Below are 11,426 nucleotides of genomic sequence, written 5' to 3'. Positions count from 1 at the left end.
ACATCAATATACATTGTGCAAACTCTCTTATATCAATGTGCAATAAACATTCAGTTACGTCTGTAAGGGCACGCTTTAATTTCATGTTATTCCGATTCCTATGACGGAGGGATCAACCATCTTTTTATTTTTATGGGACATTCCTCAACGCTCTTTAAAGAAAGAAGTACCGGTTACTCCTTATGGTATTCGCTTCCTTCCTAGATATACAACAGGTTTCCCCTATTACATGGTTATGCTGGTGTGCATGCACAGCATATGGAAAACGAGAATGGTGGTGCAAAATGCTATCTAGAAGCTCGTTCCTCTAGAGAGTCGAATATGCAGTATGTTTAAGAGAAACCTATCGAGTTCAGGAAGAACCACCAATATGTATGTCTATGTTAGATGACCTGGTTTGTTAGCACCATCTTTGTTAAGCGTGTTGTTTGTATTTTGCGTGTTTAATATGTATGTTTGTGACATGAAATTGAAAACTATGCGTAATAAAGAAAAAAAGAAGAAAAGAGGCATGGCGTAATTGTCTAAGGCAGCGAGCTGCGGAAGGAGGGGTCGCAGGTTCGAAACCCCGGACGAGCGCGTCAGAATTTTCTTCTTCTGAATTATTTTTATTTGTGGCTTTTAAATATATATACTACATACATATGCATATCCGGGACATGGCGGCGACGGCAAAAATTCGCGGAGAGTGTCCATTTAATTGCGATAGCAATTAAATGGACAAATGAATATCTTGAAAATACTGTCTTGCTGGTCTTCTATCCGGGTCACAGTAAAATCCAGCCATTCGTGAGTGCCATATACTGTTCAAGCCAATCATCATGATTAGGTCAAAAGGCAGTCCGTCCTCATTGTCGATTGCTAAATACCGAATTCCTTGAGGGTCTAACGGAAATTCTTTTTTTATTGTCCTCTGCAACACGTCCCAAAAGTACAACCCCTCCTAACAGTGCAGAAAGACGTGGTCAATAGTTTCAGGTTGGTTACAGATTAAGCAGTCGGAGCCCCATGGCATATAGAAACCTCGCTCCTCTAAAAAGGTTTTTACCGGTAGTGTTCCTGTGAGCAAATAAAAGAAGAAAGATTTTGCATTTGGAGGTGCTTCCATTTTTTTTTTAACTCGCTTAGGTACATTCCGACCCTTGCCAGCAGCATATAGCGCTCTGTACATTGGGATGGGCAACACAAAGTCACGTACATCCTTATAAAGCTTTCTCTTTCCAAAAGAAAAAAGGTACTCAGTTGAAAAGCGGACGCTCAAAAAACGCAAAACTTGCCACAACTTCCTTCATATAGCCTTGTACTGCACCTTTCAACATTTGAGTGCTGACAACAAACTCGGGCAACAGTCGACCAAGTCTTATTTGGCACACTGTTAACAGGAAGGGGTCGCTTGCCTCACGGAAAAAAAAAACCTATTCACCAACTGTTTTATGAACAGATGTGCCAGTCCAAGGCCGCCACTCTTTACCCGTCTAAACAAATTTGTAAGACTGCACCTTTCCCAGTTGGACCCCCGCACAAATGTCGCAAACACCCTATGCATTTTCTGCACGTTGACCCTTGAACAAGTAGTGGAGGACATTAATGTTGGTAAAATAATTGCTGACGGTGTTGCCCTGGCATATCGGAATGGTAGTACAATACTAATAATAAACAAGACACTGGGGCCCCCCATTAAAATTGAGCGTTCCCTTCGTCAAGGCTGCCATGTCAGTGCACTGTTTAGCATCTACATCGAAACATTATGTCTGTCAATATTCCAGAATAATGTTGTTAGTGGGTTTCAATTACAATCCTCAGAGGTCAAACTACTCGCGTATGCTGATGATGTTGCGCTATGTAGTACGTCTTATGAAGGCGTTGAAGAATCACTAAAAGTTTCTAAATCTTTCGCTGATATTACAGGAAGTCACATAAACTGGGGGAAAGGGCCTGGGGTTTTGGCATGCCGCGTGGCCTTCAACCCCTGATTTTTTTGCTAACATTAGGTGGACCAAAACGCCAGTAAAGTATCTTGGAGTTCCGCTGGAGTTATACAAAAGTACTGATGACTATTGGAAGCAGCAAACAAAAGAATTAAGTGAGAAAGCGAGTACGTGGAGGACAAATTATCTGTCTATGTTTGCTAGGCCTACCGTATGCAACTGGTGTTTTGTGTCTAAGCTATGGTACGTGATGCAGAGCCATGCCGGTGCTTGAAACTGCGTTGCAAAAAGACCCTATACAGGCTTCATGTCGGGAAGGAACCACATTAACATATGTAATGTAGTGTGGTAGAAGAGTAAAATAACAACCAGGCGAACGCGAATTCTGTAACCGGGCCTCACACAATGCGAATTGCGCAATGAGTGGGTTGTTGAATGCTGAAGAATTGATGCCTGGGCAAGTTGCTTCCAATGCTTCCAACCCATTACAAAGGCCTCTGCGAAAATTGTTCATCGTCATCAGCCACAGCATCAACAAAGTGCACGTAATGCCTTACGGGTGTTTAGCGAGTACCACGCAGAATGACGAAAAATTGCATCTAGGCTGCTTCCCTACTTCACAAAAATTATGATGATTTATAGCGTAGTGGGTTCCTCGCAAGTGCACTACTATTGGTTGCCAAGGAAGCCCATAAGGCTCCCATGATCCATTTCATCAGGGTCTCAATAAAGTTCCCTCTCGCTCTCTCTCTCTCTCGCTCTCTGTTTCTCCGGTTAACGTATGTTATAAAGCGTGGTGGGAGAGTTAAATAACGACCGGGCGTCACACAATGCGAATTACGTAAATAGTGGGTCGTTTAAAGCTTCCAACTCATTACAAAGGGCTCAGCCATAATTCTTCATCGCCATCAACCATCGAATCAGCAAAATGCACATAATGCCTTACAGATGGTAGCTCGCTTCTCCACAGAATAACGAATAATGTCGTGGTGGGTGCTTCCCAACTTCCCAAAAATTATGATTTGTGGCGTAGTGGGTACGTTGCTAATGTACTTGTATTAGTAGCCACAAGAGAGTTTATAACGGGGCTCTAGAAATGCCGCTCTTCCGGCTTTCGCTGTGACTGTGCTGCGCTTTCCGCGCAGGCCTGGCGTTTTTTGTATGATTTGTCTCAAAAAGTCGTTGGTTTGATCTCTAATAAATAAAAACTTGCTCACGGTTTGTTTTAGCAATAAGTGACATAAGCTTAGACCACCACTTTTGACCGATAGAAAGAGATCTGTACGTCTTGTTCGTTCCCAAGTTGAACCCCACACAAAAACCGCGAAAACACTGTGCAACTTTTGCACATTTACACGAGATATGCACAACACTTGGAGGACGTAAAACAATTTTGCAACAACAAATAAGTTGCATACTGTTGCACGAGCAAGCATGGACAGGTCATGTGCATGGTGCACCCCACTTCCTTGTTTGAGCACGAACGCGTTCTATTTCCGCTTTCCAATATTCATTCGTGTTACGATATAGTTTCCCAGAGGGACGCCCAAATACTGTCCTGAAATAGAAGTCCACTGAATGTTTTGAAAAAATTCTGGCTTCGTTTCCCAGTTTCTATGCCAGAATCCTCATTCGTTCTCCAGTATACTAACGGCAGAATACAAAAACGGGCGCGGCTTTGGGTGAAACGCACGGGATACCCCACGTGGTGAAATTAAAGTTATGTGAGACGCGGGTCATGCTTCATCGTTGCCCGCGCTGCATTTGCGTCCTATTGCTGGCTATGGTTTCACTGTTTACTAACACAGGCCCTGGACCGCTTCCGGTTTCGTGCGCTGGCGTTGGCTAGCAGCATTGGCGGAGAACAAAAGCCTTGGCGAGTAGCCCGTAGAGTTTCAACACTTTTCTCCCTGTGTCTAGCAAAATATTTGAATTAAATATTCTTCTAAGCTACACACAACACTAAAAGAGTTAGTCCTTAACTATAAGCGCCTTTCTTTTATGTGAAAGGGGAAAAAGAGTATTCCCTTACCTTTACAAAACTTAAAAACAACGCTTTACGCTTCGGTGTTGCAGAATAACAAATGAGGTGACCGGAAGTTTCTTGGGGTACACCACGTGCTCCTGTCCATTTTGGGGTTGTAGCTATAGTGTACTAGAATAATTTCTTTATTCTAGTACACTATAGTTGTAGCTCCACGCCACACGTGGCCAGTCGGCCAGGAAAAAAGAAGAGCGTCCCGTGGCTCGTGGTGGCGCGAGCTAGTGGTGACGCTTTCTAGTACACTCTAGTTTGGCTCTTGTATACTTATACCACAGGAGGGAAGAAACAAGACGGCTGAACCAGAATCACAGTTTATATGCTACACCGCGATCAGATTGCTCAGGCTAAAATTACAGCGCAAACGCACAAGACACCCACGAAGAAAAGAAACGTACGACACAAGCGCTCACTAACAAATGTTTTATTCTTTCATACGCCAATCCATATATAAGCCCAAGGCAAACTTACTACACATGCGCAAACAACAATAGCTCTAAACCAAAACGTCTAACAAGTATGATAGTCTATTAGATACGCGAAGACATGAAATTATATTCAGATGGGTGCAGGGACAAAGAAGTAAAGAAGAAGAAAGAAGTGCCTTTGCGCTGTAATTTTAGCCTCAGTAATGTGTACCAACTAGAGCCAAATGAACATTTATCTTAGTGACCAGAATCGACGCCAGCAGGGAACGCGAGCTGTGGCTTCACGTGCCACTTCCAAGCGCCGTCTTTAATTTCTTCTCTTGAGGTCGTGCGCTCTCCGGTTTTGCTTGCCGCCCAAAGGAACGCGTTGCAGGGTCTTGGGACAACGCGAGCGCAAGATTCCGAGAGTGGCTTGCGTTCTGCACATGAGTTCGGCCCATGCGTCATGGCGGAGGAGGAGGAGGAGGAATAAACGTTTATTGCTCGAAACGATGTCGCGGTGCTAGTCCCGCGTCTACCCTAGGTGGGAGGTCTCCTCATTCCAGGAACCCTCTGGCCTTCGCTGCCTCTTTGGCCCTGGCGACAAGACGTCGGCTCTCAAATTTATTGTGTAGCCCCCTTCTGGCCGACCAACACTGGGCTGTCCAGCAGGCCCACGATGCGGCCGAGAGGCTCGGCCTTCTGGTCCCTACGTGGGAGCGTCACGCCTTGCAGGATCTCAATAAAGTTTACCATATACCATACCCAATTCTAAAACTGTCTAGTGTTTCGCCGGAGTTGGGATGTGCGCCTTCGACTTGTACTTTGACATACAGGGCATGGTCGACCGTGCTCGCGTCATTATCTCTTGAGGGGGAGTTTTGTATACGTTTGTGCTTTCACCGCAAAGTTTGCATTGCAGCTATAGACCACACGAAGGTCACACTGCTTGCTGCAGCGGCCGTGTTTCCGGAAGGAGTGATCTGCTAGCTAGAAGAGCCGAAGTAGGGGTTATTTGAAGTAACAACTGTTACAGTTCGCGCTCGTCCTACGTAGACGTGTGCGTTCTTTTCGTGCCTCTTGTTTTGGTTTGAGCACCGCGCTGCAAGTGTCGAGCTGTGACAGTTGTCAGTTTGCACTCACCTTGTGTGTTTTCTTTTCCTGTGTCCTTTGTGTTTAGCGGCGCGCAGTAAGTTTCTAGCTGCTTCCCGTTCTTCCTGTGACATTTCAGATTCTTGTTATCACATTCATTGCTTCGCCCTTGAGGCGAAATTGGGACGTTTTAGTCACGTGACAAGATGTTGCATGATATTACGTGATTTTAATCACGTAGTTGTTGTTGAACCCCTAAACAACGAACGCCCCCAAGATCGAAATTATTGCGACAACGAAGAAATCTGGCGTGCCCGGCGAATGTCCATAGAGTTCAATGCATTTGCTTCCTCTCGACGGCGAAAAGATTTTAAAAAGCACTCCCGCAATAACAAAACTTTCAGGTAGTGATCCGCAACATTTTTTTCTCAACCTATGAGCCAGTTGGGAACCCAGAAGTTCGAAAATGCCGGAGACAGAAGCAGGTGTTTCTTCTGCAAGCAGCGATGACCTGCAGTCAGTGGTTGAAGCATGGAACGCGCTTCGCCGTGTCGATAGAGCGATACCAGACGCCGTTGGACTGCACGACTTTTATTGCGATATCAATTATATGGACACTCTCGGCAGGTCCTTCCTGTCGCCGTTTCCGTCACCGTCATGTCCCGGATATGTATATATATATATATATATATATTATATATATATATATATATATATATATATATATATATATATATATATATATATATATACATGTGTGTGTGTGTGAAGAAAACAAGGTGACTTTTAAGGGCTCGTTTTTCTTTGTTAGACACAATATTACTGAGGACTAACAGACGATAATGCCAAGGAAAGTATAGGGGGTGTTATTTCTAGTAATTAGAATAGGACGAAAAGAAAGTTATCTTTTCGTCCACTTTACTTTCTTCGCATTTATATTCTGATTACTCGAAATAACAGCCCCTATACTTTCCTTGGCATTATTGTCTGTTAGTCCTCATTAATATTGTGTCTAACAAAGAAAAACGAGCCCTTAAGAGTCACCTTGTTTCCTTCATTTAGAGCGAGGGTCTCGTTCTGGCAGACTTGATGCCTTCAGGTAGTATGCGAGGGATTATTGGTCAGCTGCCGGCTCGTAAAAATATCACGTGCTACGTGACGCCAACAGGCAGGAAAAGTGTTCCACACTCGCCGCCATAGCTGCGACCGGCGCTGACTAACACTCCTAGGTTTAAATGTACATATATACCCCATAAAGTGAACGAGAGGATGACCGCCGCCGTAGCTCAGTGGTAGAGCATCGGACGCGTTATTCGAAGGTCGCATTTTCGGTCCCTGCCGGCGGCAAGTTATCTTTTCGTCCACTTTACTTTCTTCACATTTATATTCTAATTACTAGAAATAACACCGCCTATACTTTCCTTGGCGTTATTGTCTGTTAATCCTCATTAATATTTTATAAATATATATATATATATATATATATATATATATATATATATATATATATATATATATATAACAGCCACAAAGAAAAGTAAATTAGAAGAAAAATACTTCCGAAGCGCGCCAGCGCGATTTGAACCTACGACCCATCGGTCCGCAGCGCGCTGCTTTAACCAACTCGGCCACGTGCCCCTTTTTTTTTCTTTATTGCTCGGCCACGCGCCACCGGCTGCTTAGCATAACCATGGCGAGCTATTTATATACGGCACGCATCACTTGGAGGTGCTTCAGTGTCGATTGCCCGCGAGATTGCCCGAAAGGCGTGCTTTAAACCAACGCTCCTACTTTTTCCTTCAGTTTGAAAGCTGAGACGCGCACTAAAATGTGGCCCATTTCTGTACCCACTGACGATGTGGAACGCCGAGTAAACAATGCGTCGAACGCCACCGCGTAGCAGGAGACGCGGAGGGGTCAGTCCATGCGCCGCAGTTTTAAAGAAAAAAAAGTCGAAGAGCGTTGGTAGGGTGCCTTGATGCCCGCGCGCTCCGCTGAGGGTGAGGACAGGCGCGTCGTCTGCTACGACGGCCGCCATTGCGAATCCCGCCGCCGCTCGGCAGCATGCGAAACGCGTTACACAAAGCGCTTGAGGTGCGCGGATACGTCCCGAAATAAGTGCACGCTAGTGAGCTTTCTCTTTTTCTTTTCTTTTTTTGAAGCTTGGGCAGCTTTTATTGCTGTTGTTGCCTAAATGTTTATTAAAGGGCCCCTCACCAGGCCACATGGCAAATTTTAGTTAGACGTTGGAAGTTGTTGTGTGCCGAATGAAGAGCAGTATGCCGCAAGAATTTTTCAAATCGGTTCATTACGAGCTGAGAAAAACAATAATTTGTAGCGGCGCGAAACCATGATGCGAGGAGGCGAGTTTCAAACCCTTGCCACTCGCCCCGTGTAGCCTTATCCAGCCATATCCCTTCCCTGCCCTCTTCACTTGACACATACGCATGAACACGTCATGCGCATGCATGGTCACGTGCGCATGACGTGCCCGAGCCAGCCCGAGCACGCGAGCGGCGTTGCACGTCCGCTACCTTTGTTTTTATGTAGCGGCCGTGGGCGTTTTGTCGGCGTTCTCTGTGGCGTACTGCCTGTTTCTGCGGGACGGGCATGAAAGTTGAGACATTTGTACGGGCACGAGAGTGGCGTTATCATGAGCCAGTGCCGCATTAACGTTTACTTGGACGCGGTAGAATAAACGAGCATAATGAGTGCTCGAACGCGCCAGAACATTACTTTCGTTTCCAGGGCTGGCGTCTGCTCGATGCGCTAACCGCGGGGACACGAACGCTTGGGTAAGGGAGGCACATTAGCCCCGCATCTCGCTGCAATTCACTAAAAAAAATGAAAAAGACGCACGCATTCCCTTTCTGTGTCTCATTATTTCTCTGAAGTTTTATTAACCTATTCGAGCAACAAATTACACAAACTACACATGTCGTGTCAAATAATCATCGCAGTGTCACGTGCTACTGTTGGCGACGTCACAGCACAGTCGTCTACGTAGAGGAGCGACGTCACAGCACTACCATCTACGTAGGGCCATTTTCTCATGTACGTCATACCCTCATTCTCTAAAGCGCGCGCCCGCGAGAGGAAGGGCAATCAGCGTTCACCTTGAAATTTGACCCACTTCCGCGACGCGTAGCGTTGCAAATTTTGGCAGACGTGATCGTGAACGCCCAGTGTATGCATTGCGCTCGTTAGCTCAAAATTGTCAAACCTGGTGAGGGGCCCTTTAAGGAAGCAGGTAATTCATGTAAGCTGACGGCCTGTGCATGTGTTATGCGCTAGAGGTAGACGTAGACTCTGTTATGTTGAAAACCAATCCTCTTCCTTACGCCGGAAACGACAAAGTCTAAAGCCTTACTTAATTTTCTCGTAAGCTCTGCATTACAAATACACAAACAATCGTTTAAAGTATTTGTATACATGTCAGCAGCAGCAGCAGTATATGTATCTGAACACACACAATTTAGTGTTGCGAAGCTACCTAAGCGCGATTAAGGTGGCTCATTTTGCTAAGTTTGCAAACAATTTACTCGTTTATTATAAATGGCATCATGCATATTGTACCCAGAATAAAGGGCCGAGGGGCAGTGTGGTGCGAAAATGAAACGAAAGCTTCCTTATCATTATTATTGCTGACATTTCTTGCTCACAATCTGTAGCCGCTACTGTATCGGCACTCGAGTTGCAGCTTGAGTCCTTATCAAAACGATGAATACGTTGTTGAGTAGTATGCCGTAAAACTTTGCATGCGCGCAGTATCAGTGCGTTTTTCCTTTTTGTATCTGTAGTTTCTTTTTCTGCATCTGCAGGTTTTCTCGCATGCCCAATTGCATGCACATATTATTGAGTGTTTCCAATACTGCTTTACACTTTGTGCGGCAGATGCACGGCGTCGTTTATTTGTCTCTTTTATTAATAATAATATCTGGGGTTTTACTTGCCCGAACCATGATATGATTATGAGGCACGCCGTAGGGGAGAGCTCCATGCATTTTGACCATCTGGTGTTCTTTAACCTGCACTGAAATCGCACAGTACACGGGCCTCTAGCATTTCGCCTCCACCTAAATGCGACCGCCGCGGCCGGGATTGAACCCGTGACTTTCGGGTCAGCAGCCGAGCTCCGTCACCACTATACCACCGTGGCGGACGTATTTTTTAAGGCGAAAGCCTTAACTACCTCATCAAACGCGAAATTTGACCGTCGACGTCCCGCGTCTTCGGCGTCAGCGTACCACGACGTTGGGGACGACGGATGCAAAAAATCATCGTCACGTGATGACGTCACCATATGACGTCATCATGGCTTCACAAATTTCGGGCGTGACGTCATATGATCCCATCACAAAATAACGAAAGCAAAAATCAAAGGCAGATACAGGACCAACCAAGTGCAGTAAAGAATGTTTGCGAAGAAAAATGCAGGATTCATGCACACGTGAACTAAAGCATTTAAAGCATGTAGCTGATATCAGTGTGTCCATTTATTATATACTCAAGGTTAACACCGGCAGAAGTGCATTCGAAATACCGGCCGGAAACTTACGCTGCAAGTGCATAATGTGTTCTTCGGATGCCGCTTGTCACGTTTGATTTTTACTGTCCAAAGAAACCTCGTATCTCCTAAACCAATACAGCTTCCAGCGTTTCTGGAATGACTGGTGCACTGCGGCACGCAACACCCGGCCATGGTGACGGTAGCGAGCGCATAAAACTGCAGGGAAACGAGCACCGACCTAAAAACAGAATGGCTGTCAGTTGGGCTTGTTGGTTCATGATCTTGAGGGTTGAATCGCGCAAACGAGACAGGGACTAAAAGAAGAGACGACAACACAAAACAGCACGCGCGCCACGCACAAGTGACCGGGCGGGGGATTCAAAATGGCGGCCACGCTGCCGCCAAGGCCGAGGAGGCGGCAGCGTGGCCGCCATTTTGAATCCCCCGCCCGGTCACTTGTGCGTGGCGCGCGTGCTCTTTTTAGGTCGGTGCTCGTTTCCCTCCAGTTTTATGCGCTCGCTACCGTCACCATGGCCGGGTGTTGCGTGCCGCAGTGCAGCAATCATTCCAGAAACGCTGGGAGCTGTATCGTTTTAGAAGATACGAGGTTTCTTCGGACAGTAAAAATCAAACGTGACAAGCGGCACCCGAAGATCACATTATGCACTTGCAGCGTAAGTTTCCGGCCGGTATTTCGAATGCACATGCAAGGATAACCTGCCGGTGTTAACCTTGCGTAATAAATGGACACATTGATATCAGCTACATGCTTAAAATGCTTTGGTTCACGTGTGCATGAATCCTGCATTTTTCTTCCCAAACATTCTTTACTGCACTTGGTTGGTCCTGTATCTGCCTTTGATTTTTGCTTTCGCTATTTTTGTGATTTGAAATGTATCATGGAATATATTGTGCGTGTTTGTCTGCAGATCAGATCCTTCTTTTTTCCTAATAATAATTATTTGTTGAGAATTTACGTCCCAAGAACCCGATATGATTATGAGAGGGCGCCCGTATATAGTAAAAAGGCTCCCGAAATTTTGCCAATCTGTTGTTATTTAACGTGCACCTAAATCTAAGTACGCGGCCTCTGTCACTTCACCTCCATCGAACTGGGGCTGCTGCGGCCGGGATTCGATCCCGCAACCTTCGGGTCACCAGTCAAGCACCATAGTAAAAAACCACGGCGGGTTCTTGTTTTTTATATTCCTTCCGTGTTTCAAGTACACCTTCTGTGCTGGTCTGATACCCATGTATGGTATGTGTCCAGTTAATGTTTTTATCCTTCCCTGTTCTGTGTTTCAAGGTTGCATTTTCGTCCTGTCCTTAAATAATTACGCAGTTCTGTTTTTTTTAATCATTTACGATCACTGTGAATCGACGAGTGGCAGTTGTGTTTTATTGTGTAATTTGCGTTTTGTAATTGCTTCTGTCACGCAGCATTAATG

The sequence above is a fragment of the Rhipicephalus sanguineus genome, chromosome 5 (genome assembly GCF_013339695.2).
Source record: "Rhipicephalus sanguineus isolate Rsan-2018 chromosome 5, BIME_Rsan_1.4, whole genome shotgun sequence".
Taxonomy (NCBI): domain Eukaryota; kingdom Metazoa; phylum Arthropoda; class Arachnida; order Ixodida; family Ixodidae; genus Rhipicephalus; species Rhipicephalus sanguineus.
The sequence above is the reverse complement of the archived record's forward strand: the minus strand, read 5'-3'. Positions refer to the sequence as shown.